Genomic DNA, 27,417 nt, shown 5'->3' on the forward strand with positions numbered 1-27,417 from the left:
TTGGACATTTGTCCCTGTGCTTTTTCCAGTCTTCATCTCAACAATTCTCGCTCATACAAACCCTCCTCTTTCTCGCCAATTGGACTCCTGGAGCTCCACCTGGGGCCTGGCCGTGGATTTCTGCATCCAGTTCCCTCAGTCATTGGATGGGGTTTCTAGCACGACAATTAGGATGTTTGGCCATCCCATCACCCGAGTAGGTCAGTTCGGGCTGTCTCTCGACCATTGCCAGCAGTCTGTTGTGGGGGTACCTTTTTGGATTTCTGTGGGCCTCTCTAGCACTTTGCTTCTTCCTATTCTCATGTGGTCTTCATTTATCATGGTCTTTTATTCCTTGTTCTCCCTCTCTGTTCTTGATCCAACTGGAATCTCCCGCTCCCCTAAGCTCTCTTTCCTTCAACTCTTGCCCTTCATTACTCCCACTCACGTCCATGTTGTTCATGTTCATATCAGCATTGTTTGTAATAGCCAGAACCTGGAAACAACCTAGATGCCCTTTAACTGAAGAATGGATAAATAAAATGTGGTACATATACACAATGGAATACTACTCAGCAGAGAAAAACAATGACATCATGAGGTTTTCAGGCAAATGGATGGATCTAGAAAAATCATTCTGAGTGAGTTAACCCAGACTCAGAAAGACAAACATGGTATGTACTCACTCATAGGAGGATACTAGATTTAAAACAAAGATGACTAGACTTCTACTCACAACTCCAGGGAGGCTACCTAGAAAACAGAACCCCAAGAAAGACACAGGGATTGCCCAATGACAGAGAAATGGATGAGATCTACAAATTTCTTTTCTTTATTAATTATTCTGGCTAAGACTTCTTGACAAAATAATCTATTTATAAATGAGCAAAGGATTTGAATACTTTTCTGAAAGACACATATGAAGAGATGTTTCACATTATTGATTACTTTGCAAATTGAAACCCAATGAGAAGGTATGCTATACAAAGCATGGGGATACTGTTGAGAAAATGGTAAGTATTGTCAGAGATGCAGAGAAGCTGGAATCCTTGCACATTGTCACTAAGATGACATGTGCAAAAGATAAAATGCGCCTGCTGTAGAAACAGAATAGCAGTATTTAGAACAAAATCCAGACTTACTAAATGAACCAACTTGTAGACACATACCCAAAGAAACTGAAAGTGAGGCCTTAAATGGAAATGTATTCCCTCATGTTGTTCATAGTAGCATTATTTACAATGATGAAAATATGAAAACAACCCCATTGCCCATTAATAGATCAAGGGATAAGCACATATGGTAGGCTATTAATGTTCAGCCTTAAAAAAGAAAGGAATACTGACATACAATGCCACGTAGATGAGCCTTCAAGACATTGTGCTAAATGAAATGAACCATTCACACAAGAGCAGGCAGTATACAATTTCATTGATATGAGGCACACAATATACACAAACTCATATAGGCAAGACTGAGTGGTAGTTGCTAAGAGCTGTAGGCAGGAAGGGATGGTGCTATTTAGTCAGTAAAGAATTTCAGTTTTACAAAAAGGAAATATTCTGGTGATTAAACAATATAAATGTATCTTAATACTACTGACCTGCATTTAATCTCCCACCATTAGATGAAGTGATATAGGCAACCAATAGTTGCTGAAAAACAGAGAATTTATCTTCATCAAGGACAATCATCCTGATAGGTTATTCAATCCTAATTAATCAGCCTTAAACACACATACATATCAGCAATACTAAATGAACTCAGCAGAATGTGTGTATGTGTGTGTGTGTGTGTGTGTGTGTGTGTGTGTGTGTGTGTGTGTATGCATGCACACCTGCACATGTCTGAAAGAATAATAAAGAGGAGGTCATGAGGGCAGCATAGGAGGAGTAGAACAGGGCAACAGTGGAGTGGAAATGATGTGAATAAAGTATTCATCTATCAAACTATTTAAGAAATTAAAATTATGAAATTAAAAAAGAAATATTAAGATGGCAAATTTTACTACACACACACACACACACACACACACACACACACACACACACACACACACATCCAAAATATTTTTAAAAAATGAAAAATTCCAAAGAGAATCTTTCCATTCTGAAACCCAGACAGTTTCTACATTAACTTCTATAAAGGGATACATTGTGCATTAAATATCTTGCTGTGGATTTGCCTGGTCTTCTGATGACTAATCTGAGCAAGCTTTCACATTCCTGTTATAATTGCCATACACTTGTTTTCGGAATACTTGCCTAATATATGACTTAAAATGATGTGCTGTCATGTTGAAGAGAAAGGAAAGCAAAGATTAGGGCCTTGCACTGGGGCTTGTGGGTTCTGCACCAGCAGCCTCAGAGGTGGCTTCAGAGGTGAGCTCTCAGCAGCATCCTGAATCTCAGCCAGCGTGCACTGTTTTACTTGCTGACAGTGGGTGGAAAGCAATTTGTGAGAGAAACAGACGGTTTTCCTCATCAACAGGCTACTGTGAAACGGTGCACTTTTGTTTCATTTGCAGAAGTATTGAATGAAAAATGTTTAAGTTGTTGCCCGACAATTGACTTTTCATGTTTTTATAGAAACGTGGAGAAAAACAATCAGAATTTCAAAATATCACAGTGAGTCTCCCAAGCTTATTTGCAATAGAGAGCAGGTGGAGCTCAGCCCTGAATTGCTTCCTCTTTGTGCTGACTGTTCTGATAGAGAGCAGACTCTCCCTGATGCTCCGTCTAGTCTTCGTCTTGGTGATAACAAGCCAATGGCAGTCACACAGCGTCAGGCTTATGTGCTCCTTAACCATAGGGATCTCATGGGATTCTTGGCTCTGGCAGTTTTGTTTAGTGGTATGTCTGTTTTTTACAGGTGAGTAAAACATCTAAACAGGCTTTCATCTGGCTTAGGAGATAGCAAAATCTTCCTATCTTTATGCCTCTGCCGTCCTATTAATGACTATCAGAGCTTCAGGATGAGATCTTGTCATCTTTGTAGCCAAAGACCCTAATATAACAAACCATCTGACTCTGAGTACTTAGTAACTTCCTTGTGGGAAAACTGTAAATTAAAACAAATTTTAAACAGTTTTTAGCACTTTTTTTTTCTTTTGTGTGCGCATACATGTGGAGACTAGGAGAGTTGGTTTCCTTCTTCCAGCATGTGGGTTTTGTGGCTCAAACTCAGGTAGTCAGGCTTGGAAGGTCACCTGGCCTAGGAGGAAGTGCCTCTACCCACTGAGCCAACTCACCAGTTCAACAGTAAAGCATTTTTAAGAGTACTGAATCTAATCCTTCTTAAGAGTACTAAATCTAATCCTTCTTTCTCATCGCTGCCTCTCCTTCTTTCTTATCTTCTTCTCCTTCATTATTTTACTTAATAGCAGAGCACCTGGTTTTCATCACTAGTTAAAGGAAGTTACTGGATTGGTTGATGTCTGAAGTTCACCCTGCCCTAGAGGGACTGTGATTCTAGAGGCCAGTTCAGGAGGATGCCAATACTCCCCTTGTAGGTAAGCACTGCTACTGGGTTATGTTTCCCTTTGCCATGATTCAAAGGAATCACAAATACACATGCATGTATAAACATTTATTAAGCCAACTTTGTAATAAGAACCCAGATTTTAAATATAATTGTCAATTGACAAATAATCATATTTATATTCATACATACATATATAGTGTATGTATATGTGTGTTTGCTATTTCATTACATGGACACAAATTGTCATGTTCAGATCAGAGTAAATGGCATGTTAATTGCCATAAATATTTTTCATCTCATGGCACTGGGTATATTCAAAATCCTATCTACTAGCCATATATATATATATATATATATATATATATATTATAGATACATGTATAGAATTCATAGTTACATTGCTGTGCTCTGATATTAGAAATTATTCTTCATATTCCACTGCACCCTTCTTCTTACTCAATCCCCAGTATCACCCTACTCACACCTTTCAAGGTACTGGTGGCAGGATTCTACTCTCCTCTTCCATGAGATCAATGTTCTCAGCCTCCACAGATGAGTGCTTGTCTGTCTGTACCTGGCTTACTTTACTTAACACCATACCCTCCAGATTCACCCATGCTGATGCAAATGAGAAATTTTCATTCAAATAATAAGCAAAGAAACCGAATTGGTAATAAGTTCCCAATGAAGAAATGCACAGAAAGAAATGAATTTACTACTAAATTCCACCAAACTTTTGAAGATCCGCCTGGCTCTGCCTCCCAAGTGCTGGGATTAAAGGCGTGTGCCACCACCGCCCGGCCTAAAGTTAAATTTTTAACACTTGAAAAATCCATATGAGATTTAGTAACAGTAGCTCATATGCACCACCAGTGACTACATGTTTGAGTATAAATTATTAAATTATTTATAAAAATGTACATGCTATCATAAGGAATAGGTAGGGATCTGGTTGTCTTTAATCTAGAAAATCTAAGATAGCTATTAAAATTATATTGGCTTGTCTTTCTGAAAGGTGAAGTACAGGACTATTTAAAGATAGCCATCTCTTGAATGATAATTTAGACAAGGAAATGACCTCATAGTCGGTTACGGGGTAGTTACATCAGAACCTGTGCTCATGACAAATGTTTGCTTGTTCTCAGAAAGTTTAAGTATTTTAGTACATGACTCATGCGTTCATATTTAATACGAACATAAAATATGTCTATATAAAAAAAACTTTTAGACAAGTGCCTAATGGAACTAAGGTGATATGAAAATGGAGAACCTTATTGGAAGTCTGTCCTGCGTTCTGAAGGTCATTCATTAATAGGCTAAATACAACATTACAACAGATGAGTTTCACTTCTAAAACTTACAGAATCTTTCTGAGAAAATGCCAGAAATTCAGATATCATCTTTGAGGGTTAGTTTCTAAATTCTTCATCCTTTATGAACTTCAGAACTGTCTTCTCTTTTGTTATGTTGAAGGATATGGAGTATGGGTCAGAAAGGTGTCTTTCTATTCAGATTGCATTGAGAAAACTGGCCAACATCTTTGGCTTGAGATCCCTTGAATCCTCTGAAGGCTTTCCCCAAATCCACCTCTCTCCATCTGGAGCATCCATGAATCCAGCTATCCCCAGTGATACATAAGATAATTCAAGCACTTCTCTTTTGCCCTGCATTGAATTACATGCTCTGTAAAGTGATGCCAGCCAATCAGACATAGAAAGGTAAACATTGTATTGATGATAGTTTTTGTTAATTTTATATATAAGTAAATCAAAATGAAAATGAGACAACTGGTATACCATAGTGCCTTTGTAACTTACTGACCTCATATGAGCCAGACTGCTGGCAGGAGAGTATGTTGTGACATTAGTCCTACATCACCCAGCACAGCCTTCCTTGCTATAAAGGTAATGAAACAATAGATTGCTTCCTTTTTTCTCTTTCTCTCCTCCTTCTTCAATTTGTCCCCCCATGTATCTCATTATGCCATGATTTATTATGACTAGGTTCCCTGTATATTATTTCAAATCCACTCTATTTTACTAGTTTTTGCTCTCTTAGAATTCTTTGGCCAACTAAGATTTCCGTGGAATGAATCTTATCTGCTTGCCTTCACAGTGGTTTATGAGCAAACTCAGACAAAAGCTTATTTAGAAAATTACAGTCATTCAGTGTGCAGTAATGAAAGGAAAGGGCTATGGCTGACTCTAACAAATTAAGCACCCTCTTAAAATAGAACCATTCTTTGCTTCCTCCCTCTGTTCATCTCTTCCCTCTAGCATGTGTCGTTTCACACGTTCACACTTGTTTTGCTATGTGCTGCAAATTAGCAGGAGCCCTTGAGAAAATTTGCAAGTGTTGGCACCATATCCAAGTTTCCTTTCTCAAGTTGTTTGCTGTGCTGCTGCGGCCTTGGAAACCTCTCTTGCTTGATGAGCAGAATCTTGGCTCAGGAAACTAGGTGAGCTGTGAAACTGAAAGCCATGCTTTAACTCTGTGTAATCACCCCCCCCCAAAAAAAAGATCACTCATTACAGAGAATTAATAACCTTAGAATAACGCCCATATGCATAGACAGCTCCCCTTTCAGCCTCATCTTGCTGAACACAGAAGTTCATGTTCCATAGCATAAGTGATTTGTTCTGCAGCCACATTCTGGCTCTGGCTCCATTGTATTACAATTTTGACACTTTTCCCTCCTTGCCTCAATGGTTCTTTCATCTGTCTCTCCTATTTTAATTTTTAAAAATTTCCCTTTTCTCTCTTTTCTTTTTGTTTCTTCATTCTTCCTTGTCTTACATTATCTATCTATCATATATGTATATGTATATGTATATGCATATATATATTCTAAGCCAACATAAGAAACTTTAGAAAATGTTTCTTCTAGAAATGTAAATGTAGCAACTTCATATCCCTTTGTTCATAATATTTAGCTCCTGCAATGTCAGAGTTATTGAGAAAACCCAGCCCAGTGATGGATGTTAATTGAGACTTTTGAGGTAGTCATTCTTTTTTTTTTAAATTCATCTATTTGTTTTACACCCTGTCTGCCACCTCCTCTTGCAGTCCATCTCCCCAGCTCACTACCTCCAACCCCCTAATCTCCTCCTTTTCTGTCTCTATCCAAGAAAAGTTAGGTCTCCTATGAGTGTCAACAAAACATGGCGTATCAAGTTGGAGTAAGACTAAGCACCTCCCCATGTGTTAAGACTGGGCAAGGTGACCCAATCTGAGAAGTAGGGTCCCAAAAGCCAGTAAAAGAGTTAGATATAGCCCCTTTTCCCACTGTTAGGAGTCCCACAGGAGGACCAAACTACACAACTGTAACATATATGCAGAGGGCCTAGGTCATTCTCATGCAGGTTCCCTGGTTGTTGGTTCAATCTCTGGGAGCCCCTATGAGCCCAGGTTAGTTGATTATATGAGCCTTCCCAAAGTGTCCTTGGCCTCTCTGGCTCCTAGACTCCTTTTTCCTCCTCTTCCACAGGATTCCCAAACTCTACCTAATGTTTGACTGTGGATCTCTGCATCTGCCTCCATCAGTTGCTAGATGGCACCTTTCTGACGATAATTGGGCCAGGCACCAATCTGGTCACAGGAGGCAGCCAGTTCAGGCTACTTATCCACTACTACTAGAAGTCTAAGCTGGGATTCTCCTCACGGGCTCCTGGGAGATTCTCCTGCCAGGTTTCCACCCAATTCCAAAATGCCACCCCAGCAGTCCCCCTCAGCACTCACCCCTCTGCACACCCCTCCAACTTGATTGCTCATGTTCCTATCCCCATCTGCCCTCAGTCCACTCATGAAACCTCTTCTATTTCCCCTTCCCAGAAATATCTGGGTGTCTCCCCAATGAACTATCATTAGTACCTAGTCTCTCTGGGTCTGTGGATTGTAGCATAATTATACTTTATTTTACAGCTAATATCCACTTACGAGTGAGTACATACCATGTTTGTTTTTATCATTCTGGGTTTGAGGTAGTCATTCTGAAGATCAGAAATGTAGAACCTTTATGAACTATGAGAGTCAAGTTTCAGTAGAAGGACACAGTGGAAACATTTGGGAGACTGCTAGCTAGTGTGGTATCTTTCACCCCAGCCAATATGGTTCGGAAGAAAGGACAAATGTCTTCTTATTATGAAGCATACCCACCTAACTGGGTATTTAACCAGGACATTCAACATCTGATAGAGAGTAACTTAAAAGATAGCTTTCTTGGAGAATACCCAGACAGCCTCTCATTTGTGACAAGATTTGTCTGAGCAAATCTCTTGATGTCAGAATCTCAGGGAAGGTAGTGTAAATACAGTTGTGTTTATTTGATTGTAATTGATCTGAAAGTATGGCCTCAGAAACTATCCAGTAGAAAGTGTGTTACTAAGGAACTTTTTTTTTTTTAAAGATTTATTTATTTATTATGTATACAGCATGTATGACAGCAGTCCGGAAGAGGGCACCAGATCTCATTACAGATGGTTGTGAGCCACCATGTGGTTGCTGGGAATTGAACTCAGGACCTCTGGAAGAGCAGTCAGTGCTTTTAACCTCTGAGCCATCTCTCCAGCCCCACTAAAGAACTTTTAGAAAGAAGGAAATAAGAGCAATTATTGAGATAGTTTGAATGTAAATAGTCATGCAGAGGCCTGTATTTGTCTTTGATCCCTAGCTGATCACACTCTTTTGGGAAGTTGTTGAGCCCATGGTACTGAGTCTTTCGTTGCTGAAATGGGTCACTGAGGCCAAACTTGATATCCATATCTTGTTCCAGCTTGATTGCTCTGGCTTTTGATCTACCAAGATGTCAATAAGTCCCTGAAGGTCTCACTGTTATAAACATATCCATGCTAGTCACCATGCCTTTCTTGCCAGGAAGGACTGTCTCCCCTGAAATTGGGAGAAGATAGGCCTCTTTTCCTTGAAGCTGTCCATCTGATGCTATGCTAACTTCTTTTCTTGTCACTATGGCAAAATTCCTAATAAGAAGCAACTTGAGGGAGGAACTTCAAGGAGATATAGCCCACAGATCTAAGAAATACTAACATCAGGGGCAAAAAATGAGTGGTCACATTGTCTCTGCAGTCAGGAGGCCGAGAGGATTAATGCCAGTGCCTACTGCTTGGTTTAAGAATCTACCTTGTGAAAGATTGGCACCACATTGAAGGTGGGTCTTCCAACCTCAGTTAACTCAAACTGGAAACTTCTTCATGAGCAAATCCAAAAGTTTAGCTCCTCGTTAAATTCAAGTTCAGTATTAATGACCACAGAAATTTTTGTTGCAATGATAAGAAAAGTAACCAATGCAAACATTGATGTAGTACTAGCTCACAAAGGAACTAGATCCATGAAGGCAAATTGGAAAACTGGGGATGTGGCTCAGTGCTAGATCACTTACTTAGAAAGCTTTAGCATAATCAAGAATTAAATTAAACCAAGCTCTTGCTAATGGCATTTGTTATATTATTTTTGTTTGAATTATTAAAAGAATGTGCTAGCTTCTAATTTGCATAGAATTGGCAAGATATAAAAATAGGAGTGTAGAAAGGTACAGCATCAAAAGGGAGGGAGCCTAAATAGTGATGGGATGTGAAAAGTAGAGGTGTTAAAATGCCTTAAAACAAATAATCATGAATCCACTAGCAAGAGAAAGATCTGTTGTATCCTGAAAACACACATATCAAAGCCATTTTCAATAGAGAGTTTAAAAAACATGCAACAGTATGGTAACTGAACATTATTTTCATCTCTTTAATCTTCAAAGGTGTGTGTGTGTGTTCCACGTGCGTGTACATGTGCATTCACCTGCATGTATATTTCAACTATGTGCTTGAATTCAAAGGTATTAGCAATAGAGATAAATCTAACATATTCCTAAGAAAAAGAAAGTTGAGTTAGATTAAGGAGTTGGTGAGCTATTAGAAGTAATGAGTTAAATTTAATTAGAATAACAATGTGACTTCCAGGTGGAGGTGATGGCCTGTGTCCCCTGAGAAGACAAGGATGGAGACACACCTTTGGATTTAACAATAATAGAGGTCAAAAACAAAACAGAAAAAAGACCCACCTATATTTGAAGGTCTTGATTCTATTTCAATTAAGAGAAATCATATTAATATAATAAAGTTGAATAATATTGCCTTGTTACTAAAACCCAAGAGAGAAGAAAAAATAAATTGCTTAATTTAAACATGCAAGTTATTTTAATACACATTGGTGTTCTTAGGATGGTTTCAGCTTGAGAACATTAAAATATCAGCAGGCATAATCAAGAGATCTTATGTAAGGGCCCTGACTTGTTTGCCAATGTGCCCTTCCATACTTCCTTAAGGTAAAGGAACATCCCCCTTCACTGGGAATTAAATCTCTGATGGGCTCCAAATGAAAGTCTTCAATGTGCTCTATCTCTGTCTCTTTCTCTCTGTCTCTGTCTCTGTCTCATACACACACACACACACACACACACACACACACACACACACACACATACACACACACACCTTTGAGAAATAAAGAGATGGAAATAAAGTCCAGTTACTGTGTTGTTGCATGTTTTTTAAACTCAGTATGTAGTTCAAATGTATAGTCCTTCTGGAAATTTGTCCTCAGTGTAAAATAAATAAAAAGCGGCTGGACTTCCAAGTCTCAGATTTCAGAAGCCGTGTTCATCGCACATTCAGCAGATAGTACTTTCTATTGTGAAGGTCACTGGTGCTTACTGTGGAGGAAATGACTCTGCCTTTCCGTGTTTACTGTGGCAAATGTTACACAAAGGCAGATTATAATAAAGAGCTGACTTTCAAAATGCAACTTGAATGCAGATGCTCAAATGATGCAAATGCCCTTTCTAATTGCACATTTCAAAAGGGGTATATTTGGATTCTCTGTGGCCACATCTGAAATACCTTACCATACTAGTAGTAATAGTAATTGCTTTTATATATGGTTATATTTGGTATATTGTGACAAACAATCATGAAATAATTCACTGTAGAAAGCATATTTCTGAGACTTGAAATGGCAATAAAATTAGAGTTTACCAGTATTAAAACAGATTACCTAGTAGAATTAGTACTTTCCTTAAAAAGTAAAATAACATATTAGTTTGGTATATAAGTAAGCTGACTTTATTCTCATTAAACTTCTTTCCAAAATGATTTGAGAGCGTATATATTCACTTGTTGTTAAAAATATTGCTTTTCAATATCAAAAAAAAAATGTAGAGTAATGAGCAGTGAGAGAAAGATCAATTACTGAGAGGACTTCGTGAAAAGTGTCAGATAAGATAAACTGAATTACACTGTATTGAAATTTCCAACACCCTTTAAGAGATGTGTTGAATGAAAATTATGAAAGTCTATCATCAACTAGAGAATCTTATTTCTGTGTGAGTGTTGCCCACATCCACTTGGCCTTTGATGGAAGGAGATTTTGGCTGGCTGTAATAGCTGCTTTTTCATAAAACAAAAATCTAGGTAGTGAGATAATCAGAGATAATTAAAGCAAGCAAAGAAATTACATTCAGCTCAATTATGAAGAATTGTGGGGAGAAAAACAAACCTGCTAGGAAAAAATATTTAATTGAGAAAAAATTACTTTCACACTTGGTAAGCAAATAACAGTGCCAAGTGCTGCAAGTGTTAAATTGAGTACAGCCCTGTCCCTGACCTCTAGAAGGCTCATCGTTTTACAAGCAGAAACCAGATTCTATTACCCGGACTTCACTACTTGTCAAAATAGATTAAAACTCTCTGCCTTTATTTTGGGAGTCCAGTAAAAGACTCAACTAGCTGCTGCCATTCCTGTAAGGATGCAGCACTCTTGGAACAACTCTTTGCACAGAGGGTATTTTAGTCGCTCTTTGCAGACAAGGTAGGTCACGTAAATAAGCACAGAAGATCATTAAACAATGGCATTTTAGCAAAGACAACAAGTGCTGCTATGTCACCAGTCAGAATCCTAGAAAGACAGATGACACTCAAATGGCAAGACAGAAGGAATCTGCAGAGGAAGATGTCAAACTGAATACTAGCTGTAGCCATGAGGAAAGGCCATCTGATGGTTACTGTGGGCTTTAGATGGAGTAATGCAACTCATGCTGTCTTGCCTGGTAGCATGGAGGGAATGTTAGGAATAATACCTCAGTCTCTCCTCTTCCTGTTTTCCATCTTCTGCAAGTAACACTCTTTGCCCTGATCTTATCAGAATCAAGAAGGACAAGTGCCAATTTATTGAGTCCATGAAATTCAACCTCCTGGGATGTAGAGGCAATGGGGAAAAGAAAGGAAAAATTTAGCGGGGCAAAGCAGACCAGCTACACAGCCATCCTCTTTATCACCTGAAGTCAACAAAATCCCTAAGTATCAGAATTAACAGTTTGCATTGTTACCACACTCACCTCTCACAATGATTCTCTTTCACACAATAAAGACTTGGAGGCATTGAGAAGCTGACTAACTTGCCCTTCAAACCACAATGACTAAGTGGTAGAAACCAGATATGAAATTCTGCCTACTCTCTGCTCTGTGAACTATACATTCCGCCTTCTTTTCAGTGAAAACATAAAAACTGGGAATCATTGAGACGTGGGAACTTCTTGTCTGTATGTCACTGAGACTTAGATTTCCCTGGAAAAAAAAAGTAAAAAGAGAAGAAATGCTGTCTCCCTTAACCTGTGTCAGGTCAGACGTGTGTCTTACAAAAGACAGCATCAAGGTGCTTCAAAAATAGAGACAGTATATTAGAGGGTGGAGTGATTAAAAGCAAAGAGATAAGGGGCAAAGAAAAGTGCAAGGAAGGAGAGAAGCAAGAAAGGAGGCTAAAAGGAAGGAACCAAAGGAGGGAAGCAGGGAGGGCAAAAGAAGGGAACAAATGGTGTCTGCTGGTATGGCAGAACAAACCAAAACTGAAAAACGACAACCACCCAACCAGCAAACTCCCTGAAGCCTTAAGTGTTGGTGGGGAGTTCTGCTCTTCCGCTTATGCCCACTGGCACCCAGGGATAATTCTAGCTTCTCCAGTCTGTCATCACCATCATCTTCTTCTCCTTCTCCTTCTCCTCCTTCTCCTTCTCCTTCTCCTTCTCCTTCTTCTTCTCCTCCTTCTCCTTCTCTTCCTTTTCCTCTTCTTCTTTTCAGTGTTTTAACTTCTATACTGTGTAATATTTATATATGATATGAATATACCAGATAAATATTATTACTTATTAATTTCTATTTAAATAAGTGACAAAGGGTGAAAATGTGTGTGGATTTACAAATAAGAAGTAGAATTTGCCTGTTCCCTAAAGCTTTTATTTCTTCCTTTAGTTTTGTGGAGAGCAGCACATGTAAGATGAGGAAGTTGACAAGGTGGGGTCTCTAGGTGGCACCGGTACCTCCCATCTCTAGTGAGGCTTTAGAATAGTTTATGTGGCCCTAATGAGTCACTTAAGTGACAGAAAAGCTAGCCCTTCCTTTCAGGGTCACTGTGCTTTTTCAGTCTAAAGAACATTTGAAATCTTAATTGCTGTCTTGTTTGGTCACTGTGTATCCTTTCATTACAGACTTACTTATAAAAATCTTATTCTTATGTTTTGCATTTGAAGTTCCAGTGTATTTGAAAAATAAAGATACCTTTGAGAATATTCACATTTTTCTTTTTGATGTTCAAGTGTTCTTGTACTTTGGCCTAATTTGTTTTCAGGACATCTTACATGTTTCCTTTAACTGATCCTTGTGGTTCTCGTGATTTCTGTCTTTCATTAACATTTTTCTGCACCTCCATATGTCTTAAGCTCCATAAAGTCATCCTTAACTGTATTAAGCAGTTCTTTCAACTCCTTTAGTTTCATTAGAAAGAATGAATATCTTTGATTAATATTTGTTGAAGATTGGAACAATCAAAACAAAGTGCATAAAATACCACCATTAACACAACTTTATAAGGCATGTTATGTTTTACAAGATACTTTAAAACCTCCTACTTACATTGTTCTTAATTGAACAACCAATTTTTTGAACCAATGGCATTGATTGCTCTACTACTTACTAACTTGTTAGGAGTTGTGTAGTGTTTTCTGGTTTCCAGGACATAAATACATCCCTCATGTCTAATTTAAAGCACAAATATAACATTATGGAACAAAATTCTAGCAAGAGTATTCAGAATTGGCTTTTATAACTCAGTATGAGCCAGATCTTGCACACAACTAAAAATAAAACTGAGGGAAAATTAATGAGTTGTGTAAGTTCCCTAAAAGATAAAAGGCAAAGCTGCCTCTTGGATCCATGTCTCTCATTTTCAGATAAATTCTCCTCACAAATAATCTGTAGTTTAAAGATACAATTGTATCTAGCACTGGTCCTTCTGGTGCCACTGGCTCACAATAGAGCTGCTGTGTTTCAGCCTCTGCCATAACATTCTGTAGTCCAGTTGTATCGTGTCCACATGGTGCAACCCACGTTCCTCTTCTTCCAACAAAGTCATGCAGCAAAATTAAATGGACTGCTTTTGTTAGGCCATAGACCTTCCACTTTCCAGTGTGATGAACTAAGTTCTAACTCAACTATTTTATCAGTTATTCCTCATACTCATTCCTCAGGACACATCATCCATATGTTCATAACGATTTTAACTTAAAAAATGTTTCCCACTGCAAAGATATAAATTAGGATCTTAGAATATTGAAGACAGAATGACCCTTAAGCACCCTTAAGTCAAATCCCATAATTTAGCATAATAATTAGCATGATTCCCTACTCTATTTCCTGAGGACTCTTTAATACTCTGCAGTTGCAATATAAAACTTTCATTGGCCATCACAAGAAACATTAACCCTATAGGATATGATAGTCTCCAATGATATAACTTCATCACTTTAATTAATAAGACTTTGATTACTCTGAACATTTTATTGATGTTTTCTGGCTATTTTTATTTCTTCTTTAATAATTATTATAGTCATGCCTTCTCTATGTTTCCCTATGTTATTCTTAATAATTTACTACTGCATATTTTGAAACATAATTCTATAATTTAGTGCAATTATATTTACCTAATCATTCCATTACTGATGATATTTACATATTTTATGTTCTTTATTTTTATGGCTGCTAATATGATTTGACAAAAATCTGTTCATATTTATTAATATTTTTCTAGAATGAGTTTTTAGAATTTCACTTGAGGCACAAGCCACAGAGATATGAGTATCTTTGTAGAAAATGACTAACCTATGGGCCTTCTTTTTCTAGGCTACTTTGATTTGCAAAAGAATGTGTGTTTATTTAGTATTTGGTACATAGCATTGGAAACTTTCTTTTGGTAAAGGTTCTCTATTTGTGGGATATCTGAACATTTTAATCTTGTTTGCCATCAAAGAGGCACACAGATGTCAAATTCTCCCAATGTGGGGGAAGTTAATTAATTAAGTAATGTATTATTTATTTTCTTTTTTTTTTATATCTTTCTGTCTCTTTGTTAGCTATGTGTGAATGATGAGCCATAAAAGACATGAGGGGATTTAGAATCTCTGTAAATTTTGTCGCTTAAAAAATTGAATTAAGCAGAAAGATGATTATTCTAAGTAATATCACCATGACCCTATCATCAGAACATCAGTCTCCTAGAAAATACTTGCATGCTATCCCTAAAAACTGAACTCTCTGGGGACTGGAGAGGAGCCTTGGGTTCAGAGCACTGCTGCTCTTGAGAAGACCCAAGTTCAGCTTCTAGCTTCCACATTGGGCAGCTCACAGCTACCTTAATTCCAGCTCCAGGAAATCGGACTTCCTCTTTTGGTCTGTGGGTTCCTGTACACACACACACACACACACACACACACACACACACACACACGTGCACACACACAGAGTGAGCAAGAGTGAGAGGCAGAGAGAGACTCGCAGAGATCAATAAAAATGAAATAAATCTTAAAAAAAAAGATCCCTGCAATCTCCCAGATGAGTAGACATTGAACAAACATACATATAAATATCTAAGTTATTAATGGAAGAGATATGTAAAGAGAGGACCTCTCTCTATCTGGTGGTTCACCTTATCTATGTTAAGAGTTTCTATTCATTAAACATATATTTCTGCCTCTTCTAAGCACGTTTCAGTATTTTTTAATAGTCTATTAGCTTCAATTGAATAGCTACAACATTTCTTTTCCACTTTCCCTCTATTGATCATCTCTTTTTTTAATAAATCTCACACTCTTTAACAAATTATCTTACTAACCAGACAGTCTCTGAACTAGCGCTTGGTCACAATCAAATTATATAAACAGGATTTGTGAAAAAATAAAAGGCAAGGAGAAAAATCAGAATTAGAACTGTTCACTGATAACCAGATTTAAGAATTAAACATCGTTGGTGTAGTTTGTGCCTAAAATGTACCTCTACGAAGGTTAGTATTAATTAACAGCTTGATCGAATCTAGAGTCCCCTGTGAAATGGGACTCATTCTGGACATGTATGTAGGAATTTTCAGGGTTATGTAATTTTACAAGACAAGACACATTTTAATGGTAGGCAGGCACACAGCCAAGGCAAATATAGGTGAGAAAGCTTGCTTAGCATGAGCACGGATACATTCTTGGCTTCCGGACTGCAGATGCAATGGAAGTAGCTCTCTGAGGCTCCTGCACCTCAACTTCCCTGCAATGGTAGTCCATTCCTTGAACTGTGAACTAAAACAAGCCATCAACTCCTTAAGTTGCTTTCGTCTGAGTATTTTATCACAACAGCAGAAGAGGAAGCTGAGACAGCACCATAGGCCCATGTGTTAAATGTTCAAGCCCCAGTTGTCACACTGTTGGGCAGTGATGGAAACTTTAGATTATGTGGCACAGTACAAGAAATTAAGTTGTTGTGGTTTTGCCTTTAAAGAGGATAGTGTACCTCTAACGAATTCCCCCCAAGTGCCTGCCTTGAGGGGATTTCTATCAGGGTCCAGAACAGGATCTACAAGTGGCTAAGGATACTAATCTGAGGGATACTGAATGAATCTAAGCACACTGAGTTCATTAGTCCATTCTCTTTATTTTTCTAAGTCAATTCTATCTGCACAGTTTCTTTTCTGTTTTCTCTTTCTTAGCTCCTCTCAGTCCCTCCTGCTCTCAGTCCCTTCTGCTGTTCTCTCATCTTCTACATAGTTCTTTCCATCTCTGTCCTCATCTTTGTTCTTCTCCATCCATTCTCCTTTTGCTGTTCCCTCATATCTATCTAGGTCTTTTCCATTTTCTTCTCCTTATTTGTTCCTCCAAGCATTTGTGTGTGTGTGTGTGTGTGTGTGTGTGTGTGTGTGTGTGTGTGTGTGTGTGTGTGTATCCATTCATTAGCAACTTGTTAGTAAAAACTACAAAGTAAACGCTCAGGGACAAGTATTCTGATCAGAGTCACATTTGGCAAATACTTGATCAGCTTAATTGCTGATTGACAACAGCTGTAGGTTGTAAAAAGTTCTGGCTAACTCTTAAAGGGATAGCTACAAAGGTTACAAGGAAAGAAATTAAACCAATGAGAGATTTAAGGAAAGGGCAAAGAATATGTGTACTATTTTACATGATTAATAATACCTAGATATGGTTTGTCAGTTAACAGCCTTTTTCTGTTAATCACCTGAATCTCAGGACCTATACCTAATTAGTCTACTGAGCCTAAAATCTTGCATTAAAAACTGGTGTAGAAATAAATACAAAGTGTTGTTATTTGAATCAGAGTGGAGATGTGCCAGTGGAGGAAGCTTAGGGTAACATAGGTGCTATTGAGCTCTTGAAAGACTAAGATATACCAAGGCCAGACACCTACACTATCACTTCTGGTTCACAGTAATTCTTCTGAAGAATTTTGATCTAACAAGGCCAGGCACCTGCAATTCTGCTATATGAAAGTTCTATGAAGACACTTTGTTTGGCCAATATTTACCTTGTCAGTGACTAAGGATGGAGAGTTAAGACCTCTAAGTGTCTATAGTTCACATGGAACAATAGATCTAGTATGAAGCATATTCATAAAAATTATACAGTTAAATAAGAAACCATCTTCTAGACTATCCACAGTTATGAGTTCCCATAAGATTGAGATGCAATCATGAGATTACATGTACACATAACATGGAGATGCATGGTAAATGGGGAGAATCATAGCTGTTTTTGCACAAGGGGTTTACAACAAGAGACAGCCAGTTCATTCAAAAGGCAGTATTTCCATAACGCCTTGCATGATGGTTTCCTCTAACAGAACCCTTAGTTCTGATAGGTTGACCTTCTGAACTCTAGTTGTCACTCTGTATACTCCATGGACTTTTGCTGGCAGTGGCTCTCAATATACCTCAAATACCTTCTCTCTTTTTACTTCATGGCCACCATCTGGTAAATTGGCATATTCTACTGTATAACTCCTCCTAGATGGTACCATGTAGCCACATGTCCAAAGTAAAAAGGCTAAGTGAGCACATCCTGAAACTTATATAAACACGAGCCCAAATTGATCCTCCCAGGATTGAAAGTGGAGTGATAGATCAATATTAGAAAGTAAAACTAATAGAGTTGATATTAGCCTAAAGGTAACACTGTAACTGGCAAATTAGCCCCATTGTTAAAACACCTTGTGAATCTCTGTGCAGAGAGAAGAGATAAAGTCTGTACCTGCATCATTTACTATATTTTCTGCCACAGATTAAATACTCTGGTCTTCCAGAGCACGAGCTATTGTGAGATAGCTCCTGGTCAGCAGTTGTGAGTAACCACAGCACCGAGTCTTTTTTTTGTCTCAGCCCCAGCCTAGCATTTATGGCCACATTCTTTTAACAAGCAAACTTTCCTCCAACATTAATTTTCTTTCATTTGACACTGATGACCTCATCACTCAATTTAAATGGTGCTTATTAATGACTATTGAAGTACATGTTTAATAGCACTACATACTACAGAGGGATACAAAGGTCACGGGGCTTGAGGAAAAGACATTCCTCATGAGAACTGTAAGGCAAATAGACTTGGAAGACACAGGAAATAATAATCAGCCAGATGTTAGACAAGAAGTCAAGTGGATTTGCATGTCATGTATATAATATTTTCAATAACCCAACAAGCGAAATAGTCTATTTCCATTTTATAAAATGGGATTGGAGGGTCAGAGAGGTTAAGTGAGGTCTCCAAGTTCAAGCAGCTAGAAAGTATTAAAGTCACGTAGTGCTGCTCAGGGACTTAAGGAATATTGGCACATTCTCCTTTTCTGAAAAACTCATCTACACTATGCTATGCATATTAAAACGCATTCCTCTCCCAAATTATATGTCATTTTCAGGCAAAATACCCATAAACATAAAAATAAAAATAATTTAAAATACCTTTCAAAATGTAATTTTCTCCTTAAAAACTATAAAGCATTTTACAAATTTGCTTTAAAATGATTGAATGTGATTTCTCTGAAATTTTTGTACATGTAAAAATTCATTTGTAAATACAATATTTCTCTTAGTATATATTCTAACCATTACATAAATCAGTATAAAACATTTTGTAGATATTATATTAAGCATTTACAACTACTTTCCTGGGCATATTTGTAATTGTTAAAGCTAACATGAGTAATGAAAATATATTATCTTACTGTTGCTCACTTCCAATAATGCCTCCACACTACATTTACATTCTGAATTACTCAGACTTAAATTTATTATACTTTCTACTTCCAATCAGATCTTGAAAGATATGGATGCTGTTTTACTGCTTCTGCTGCTTCTATGCCTGTTAATGTGAGCTACATATACTACAAAACTCGCTACATGCCAAATGACAAAATTTAGGAGAAAAAAAAAGATCTAAATGGTACATGTCTGTAATTACAGCTACTTTGGAGGCTGAGGCAGGAGGATCCCCAAATCAGGGCATTTCCTGTATTAGTTTCAGCCCATCCTGAGCTTTAATAAAACTCCACCTTAAAAGTAAATCATAAAACATGAGCTTGGGATCTCTCTCAATGATACAGAACTTGCTTAGCATGCAGAAGGACCAGGGGTGACTCCTCAGTCCTGAGGGGAAACTGAAAAAGAAAGAAAAGAATGATTACTGAGTTTAGTGTGTGAACAAGGATAATGTGTACAACACATTGTTAAAAGCATACACCCAGACACACACACACACACACACACACACATACACACACACACACACACACACACACACACACACACACACACACACATACACACACACACACACACACACACACACACACACACACATGGGGGGGGGAGACAGAGACAGAGAGGAGTAGGCTACAAATGCCTGCAGAATCTGCTTGAAATTTCCCCATTTGGCTTTGCATCAGATACGGAGCAACTCCAAGTACTATGATTCCAGTTCCTACTCTGTATTTCTCTATTACCATCATTGAACAAACTGGCCAGTGTGCTGGTTCTTAACACCCCAAGTATGTTTCCATCTCTGAACATTTGCTCATCTGTTTTGCCTAAAATTCCTCCAGATGGTTGAATGTTACTTACAGTTCAAAACAGACAGTTCCAAATACAACACGTATAACAGAAAATAAAGTACCTGACCGGATTATCTAGACAATCTCACCTATCTCTGCTTTTCAGCGGGATTTGCATTCCATCGCAGTCATGATACTCACAACTCACATCTTTGTCACAGAACTTAAGTGAATCGATATATGCAAAGTGCTTAGAGCAGAACCTGATACCTGGTCATTCCTATGTAATTTCTAAATACTCAGTTTATCATGATTTCCAAAGAGGAAATGAAGTTACACCAGTGAAATGAGACATAAGTGGTTGGACAAGTTGCTCACTGTTCTATTAGCCAGACTTCTGTGTGAATCATGGCAGTGATATTAGTTTTCTATTGTTATATTAAAATAACTGAAGCTGGATAGTTTTAAAGACAAGAGATATATTCAGCTTATCATTTTAGAAACTAAAAGTTAGTACAGCATGATTCTGGCTGGCAAAAGGGTCACCCCACCTACATACCCTCATAGCTGATGGCATTATTGTGGGAACACTTTATAAGGGAGAGATCTAGCTAGATCACATAGGAAACTGGAAGGCAGGAGGATGGAGCATGGGGTAGTTTTACATTTTATAGCAATACATTCTCCAATGAAGTCTCTCTTTGAGAACAGTACTAATTCTTACCTGTATTTTGAAAGCAGAAACTCCAATGACCTAAATACTACACAATATCCGCCAGCTCTGACAATAGTCCTAATAACCTGAATTCTGACTATAGTCCCAATATTCCCACCTCTGACTATAGTCCCAATATCCCTCTGACCTCTGATTATAGTCCCAATATCCCCCTGACCTCCAACTATAGTACCAATATCCGTCTGACCTCTGACTATAGTCCCAATATCCCCCACCTCTGACTATAGTCCCAATATGTCCTTGACCTCTGACAATAGTCCCACACTACTTTCAAACACTGTCTCATGATCTCATTTAAAGAGAAACCTACATAAAAACCATGGCTGTAATTACTGATATGTTTCCTGATTTCCCTTGCACAGTGTCTACCCCCAATTTCTAATATATTTTTGTTGTGGTGGCTGTTAATGGTTTTGGTTTTTTTGAGACAAGGTTTCTCTATACACCCCTGATTGCTCTGTAGACAAGTCTGGCCTTGAACTCACAGTGATCCACCTGATTCACCTGCCTCAGCCTCTCTAGTGCTGGTATTAAAGGCGTGTGCCATCATTGTCCAGTCTCTAATATCCTTTAACTGCAACAAATGGATAGAAATCTGTTATAGGATACATTTCTGGCTGTACTAAACAAACCTAAATAAAGAAAAGGAGAGGGCCAAATTTAAAGACTAATATTAGGAATGTGTAGTATTTCCCCAATGCACGTAAAACAGTATATCTTTTGAAAAGGAAAAGTTTACATGATGAGAGTTCAACAACACTAATAACAAAGCTCAATAAGTACTCACTAAAAATATACATCACTAATACCAGAGAGGTGTGAATTTGTCCTGAAGCTATCTAGGCAACAGCTGAAGAGATAAAATACAGTCATAAATGAATGTTAAGGGTTTATCTTAAGAAGTTAAGAAAAGTTTGTACTCAACATATTAATATATGCATGTTAGTTTACTTATATAAATAATGCTTTAGACTATCTACTAAAGAAAATTGTCATTCTGTTAAGTATCACTTTGTGTATTACCTTGATGAATCTCCTGTCGTGCTGATGTATGTTGAGGAGACAAGAGTCCTCAATTTGAACACCATGAATTTTTGTTTTGCTTCTATTGCTTCAGGGTTTTCTTTCACATTTTTTTCTGTATAGTTGTATTTTGAAATACACTTTACACAACAAATCCATCCCCTTGACAATCAATGTGTGTTCTAATCTTCTAGTAAAATGACATTGAAGAAGGAAAAGAATGCTAATGTTTGGGTGAGTAATGCAATAACAAATAAAGTGACATTTTCCAGCACATCTCTAACTGATGACTGTTTCTATATCATTTCCAAACTACTATTTACACAGATTACTTTGTTATCTCCTTTGTTTCATATTTTATATAAGCACGTAATTGACCTGCCTTATTCTATGATCCTGGAGCACACTTTAAGGAATAGAATAAAAAGACTTTTTTCAGTTTGTCGGGGGGGGGGGGGTAGGGCATAATCAGCTCCGATGGCAAGCTGGAACTGACATGTTATCAGCCCCTTAGAAAGCTCACTCGTGTTCAAAACATCCCCTGTGCCAATGATTCTGTTTTAATAAAGTAGGAATGTCTGGGTTCTGTTCTACAATGCAAAAATCAGAAGCAGTTTGAGCTCTGGTAATCTAATGAATTAGATAGCAGTGGCTGCATGCCAAATGGGAGTTCAGTACAAAAGGGTGGGATGAGTTGAGTTCTTCTGCCCTGTAATAAAATTAATATACTCTCCCCTCATGTTCATTCCACTAAATAAGAAAATGACAAAGGTTTTCACCTGGGGATTCTATTGTCAATTCTCTTCCTACTGTCAGCTACCCTGCTCTTATTTGGAAAATGAAAGGGATTATTTCCTTCACTAAGGAGTTTCTTTTTTAATAAGAATGTGTGTGTGTGTGTAACATTGAGTAATAAAAAGGAGATCTAGGTAGAGCCCAATACTAATAATTCTTTACTTACCTGGCACTTCTGTCTACCCACATGAATCCTTTGAGAGATTTGAAAGACAAAAGACATTGAAGGATGAAAGATTAATCAGCTGTCTTGTATCAGCCTTGTAACAAAGGAAATACCTTATTTCAGAAATGCTCTAATTTGAGTCTGATTATTTTTACCATCTGAAGAAATGAAGGGAGGAAGACAGTGAGGCAGAAGGAAGAGATGGCCCCCAAGAGGACACTGCCCATCTCACTGGGGGACCCCTGGGGTTGCAGATGTGTGGGATGGTTTCTGGTTTTGCCTAGTGTCTAGGTTTTCAAACTCGTCCTCACACCATGTAATAAGCACTTGCCCACTGAGCCATTGCCCTATTACTTACCATGTTTTTTTTAATTAGCCATACGTCAATTATATAATAATGTGTTATTTCATGACATTTTCATACTTTCATGTAGTGTGTGTGTGTGTGTGTGTGTGTGTGTGTGTGTGTGTGTGTGCATGTGTATGTGATTCAATTGGTTTCACAGGGTTCCTTACAGGAGTGTGGGTGAGAATTTGTTTATAAAACGATGCAGCCTTAGTTTTTAATTCACTAAGTGGCAGTGATGGAACCTTCCCCACTGATGTCTTGGACAATTATAGGATCTCAGATGCAGATAGAAAAATGTGCCAGTAAAATATTAGGTTTCTTATTTTACATTCCAGAACATAAACCCCAGAACTGATCACTGTTCTGTCCCCAAGCAAAGGGGAGTACATTCCATACATTAGATACAAAACAGAGGCAATAAATGTTTAATAAAGGAAACATACGAGTGTATTGTCCCAAGTCCAAAAATTAACTAGGGTCCTTGCTGGCTGTTTGATTTCTGGAAATTTCTTTGTTTTCTCTTTTTTCTATTTCAGAATGTGTGTGTGTGTGTGTGTGTGTGTGTGTGTGTGTGTGTGTGTGTGTGTGTGTGTGTGTGTTGTACATGTCTTTGGAGGGGACCCATGTGTCTGTAAGTGCCCATATACATGGGAGAGAATATATGTGGAGGCCCAATGTTGCTATTAAGAACCACTTAGATCACTCTTCTATATTATCTTCTTATACTCAGTCCCAGAGCTCACCCATCAAGGGTTTAATCTAATTTTTATTCAGGCACTTTCTGGTACACTCACCAGTCAAACTTCCTTTTTCTGACAAAGGGTTCCTAAGACTTGATATTGTTTCTAAGTGTATATTCTTTCTCCAATTCCACTCACAATCTTTCCTTTGGTAGTATTTTATTACCTACAACTAGTGTTAAAAATATATTTAAGCAAGTATCAGAGTAAATTAATTATTATTGATATTTGTCCTAGTTTCTGACACACAGCTCCTAAAACCTTCGTGGTTTCTTGAGCAAAAAGGATGCCTGCAGTGATTCATGTAAAGCCTCTGTAAAGCACACTGCGAATGCTCAGAAGGTAGGCCTCTGTGCAGTCTTAGAATACAGTCACCAAATGACCAATCGACAGAAGTTTGGAGCTTTTATCCCCACTCAGTGGGTGGAAAGAGATACAGGCTGGGAACAAATTGTAATAATCAAGCCTTGAGAGTATGATTTATTTGCAAGAGTACAACTTCCCTGTAATTGTTTATTCTTAATGGCTTGACCAGTACATCTGTTCCCTTTCACCTATCATGATCAATATGAGGTTGAAATCATTATTTCAGAACCACTAAGGTGTAACTAACAGCTCGGGGACACTGCTTGACTCACACGGGAACAGCTAGTAAATACAGGGCCAAAGAGTGTGACTCCAACGTCAGTGTTAATGTTTTGAATGTGGAACATGACTTTTCTGAAATAAGTAGTCCTCCCTGCCTTCCTCCAACACATTGTCAACTGTAACCTAATTAAGAGAAACTATCTAAAAAGCTAAGATGGTAATGGAAAGAAATGTTTTGTTGACATATAGCTGTAGATTTAGCATAAAATCAGGTATCTTTTAGTAAGAATTATTTTCCACCTTTACATTCTTCAATATAGCCCACCTACCTAGAGGAGATAATAATGCTGTAAAAATGAATCAGGTGTTGTGATGACTAATTTTGGTTGCTAACTTGACAATCACTAGAATTAGCTAAAACTGAAGCAACTAGGCATACAAGTGAAGAATTTTTCTTCATTACATTTTTTTGAGGTGGAAGACCAATTTGAGTTCAGAAGACCCATCCTAAATCTAGGCCACACCTTTTGGTGGCAGCTTACTTAAAAGGACATGGAGGAAAGGCACTTTTGCTTTCTGCCCAATTGCCCTCATACCCATTGCACAGTTCATCTACCCTGAGAGATTCCTTTGCTGGTGGCAGAACCTACTTCTTTGAGATTCCAATGTGAACTAAAAACTTGCAGGGATCTTGAACTTACCTAGGTATCAAGCACCAGATCAGTACTACTGAGACTAATCTCATGGACTGAACAACTACTGGATCCTTGATCTTTCCATCAGGAGACAGCATTGTTATACTACTGAGACCATAGCATGTAAGCCACTCTAATAAATACCTTACTAATACCTATATATGGAGGTATATATTAGTTTATTCTATCAGTTCTATTCATTTAGAGAAACCTGATTAATACAGATAGTTATTATCACAGTACTGAAATTTAATTATCAAATTCCTTTATGTACCAAGAAATTATCTTGCATTGTTCAATCAAGAAAATACTGGCAAAAGAATAAATGTGATTTTTAATTCTAGAGGGTCTCAAATCCAGTTGAATGAGCTAGACCTTAAATGAACACCTAAATATACACAAACCGCCCCCCACAAACTGTGATAAGAAAAACGAAGGAAAAAATGGATTGGAACAAGAAGGAATTTTGGATAAAACATGTTTATATGTATCCACCCCATCTATAAATGTTAATGATTTACAAAAGAAGATAAAGAAGTACTGGAATCGCTGATGATTCCCACTGCGCCAGCTGTTATCTTTCCAATGAGGAGTCCAGACAGGGAAATTTTGAATTCAAGGTAATGCCATTTATTTAACTATAAGACCTAATTTCTGATGAGTTCTGGTTCTATGCAATGAAGCATGAGGAAAGTTTCTGATGGGATGAAAATATTGTACATCTTGATGAGTCTAGGGGTTATTGTTTGGATTTACACATTTGTCTCAGTTCATTGAACTTTATAGCTAGCCTATGTGTCTTGTATTATACATAATTTGTATAAAAATAAAGTAGATTTAAAAATACAACTAGATGTAAGTTATTGGGTAAAAAAGAAAGCAAACTAAAGACGAATGAGAATTATTCTAATAATTATTGGCATCTATAGTTTCATGGTTTTACACATCAGGGAAACAGATATTATTGTACCGTTTCCTGCATACAGATTCCTTTCACATCTCTAACAATAGTTCTTTCTGACTTGTCAAGTATATAAGACTTTTTTTTTTTGAAACTAATGCTTCTAAGATAGGAAAGTAAAGAAGATAAAAGCTTTTTCAATGATGTGCTAGGTTGATTCCCCAACTCCCTTGGCTGCATTTGTGAGGTTTTATAGCACAACTGAATAATAACAGGAACATTGTGATAATGTCTTTTGTTTGTAAAACTTTCAGTTCTGAGAAACCAAATTGCTTTGCATCCATATCGTCATTGAATAGTTTCTACCTGAGAGAAGTCAGATGTGCATCATCATGTTTTATAGGGAAGAACTAGGCACAGGGAGGTTTAAGAAATGTAAGACTTATGTATACATCAAGATTTACTCAGGCTGCAATCGTAGCTTTTTCCCTTTATTTTGCTTTATTCTTTTTTTGCATTTATGTAGCATTAAAAATAGAGCTATTTCCATTGCTTATGTGTATGTCGACATTTCAATAGGAGGGAGCAACAGAAGCTATTCATAATCCCCAAAGCTAGAAATTTTGGTCATGCCATTTCTTTATTCCAGACTTGATAAATTGATACATAAAGTGATTTAAGCAGATAATTATTAAATAATACCAGGCTTCAGAGTAAACACTTATTATGCATGGATGTGAATTAAGATTTCACAGTAAAAGGTTCTTCCTTTGTTATTTGCCAAACAATTCTAAACCTGCTTGTGCTGAAAGAAATAGTTTAATTTCACAGTCACCTGCTGGATCAGGCAATGGGGAGGCGATTTGCTCACTGCGTGTGGCAGCATTCTAAAGTGGCAGGAAATGTGGAAGCAGTGACCTGAGGTAGAACACAGCTCAGTCATTCACTACTGGGTGATGTGGGCCATCACGTAGAGCTCTAAGATCAGGGAAAATGTGTCAAAACACTCACATGTTGTCTGACAGATAGGAGAGACTGGGGAAGATGGAAACTCTTATTACTATAATGGTTCTTCAGGTTCTAAAAACTGACCTAGAGGCTAATAAAGGTAGAATAACATTGCTCCGTTAAAACCACTTGTGTTTCTCCATGTCAGAGGAAAGGATTTTTTTTTCTGGTATGACTTAAGCTAACTTAGGGAAATTTAGCAGTTCCCCAAGCCTTAACATGAGGAGAGTGGAGTGGGAGATATAAAATATAGAACACAGAGCAAGGACTATATTAACATTTTTATTTACTTTGTAACCACACTGTATTGTACTCCTCATATATAATTTAAAATAAAAACAGTATTCAGCTGCCTAATAAAATTCTAGATGTCTGTAGAATTTAAATAGTTTCAAGATATTTTACTGTAATGCCCTGTATGCATTTATGAAATATGAGGTTGCCTTTATTTAGCTGTGGAAAGTTGAGGTGCTTAGCTGGCTGGTATTCTAGGAAAATGACTATACTCTTATCTGAGTGACACAACATTGAGA

General features: G+C 37.6%; 1 protein-coding gene across 21 annotated transcripts in view; it reads left to right on the forward strand.

Moving 5' to 3' along the window:
- Lingo2 (leucine rich repeat and Ig domain containing 2) overlaps positions 1 to 27,417 on the forward strand; it is a 1,194,974-nt gene that overhangs the window by 730,358 nt on the left and 437,199 nt on the right. For 2 of the 21 annotated variants that reach the window (XM_052716827.1, XM_052716822.1), the window contains exon 5: positions 3,362 to 3,490. The exons of the other annotated variants lie outside the window; for them this stretch is intronic. The gene's annotated coding sequence lies outside the window, so the exon portion shown is untranslated. The remainder of the gene's footprint in view (positions 1 to 3,361; positions 3,491 to 27,417) is intronic. 21 annotated transcript variants of the gene reach the window in all.

Source organism: Peromyscus californicus, unplaced genomic scaffold (genome assembly GCF_007827085.1).
Source record: "Peromyscus californicus insignis strain IS unplaced genomic scaffold, ASM782708v3 Scaffold_5__1_contigs__length_169319896, whole genome shotgun sequence".
Taxonomy (NCBI): domain Eukaryota; kingdom Metazoa; phylum Chordata; class Mammalia; order Rodentia; family Cricetidae; genus Peromyscus; species Peromyscus californicus.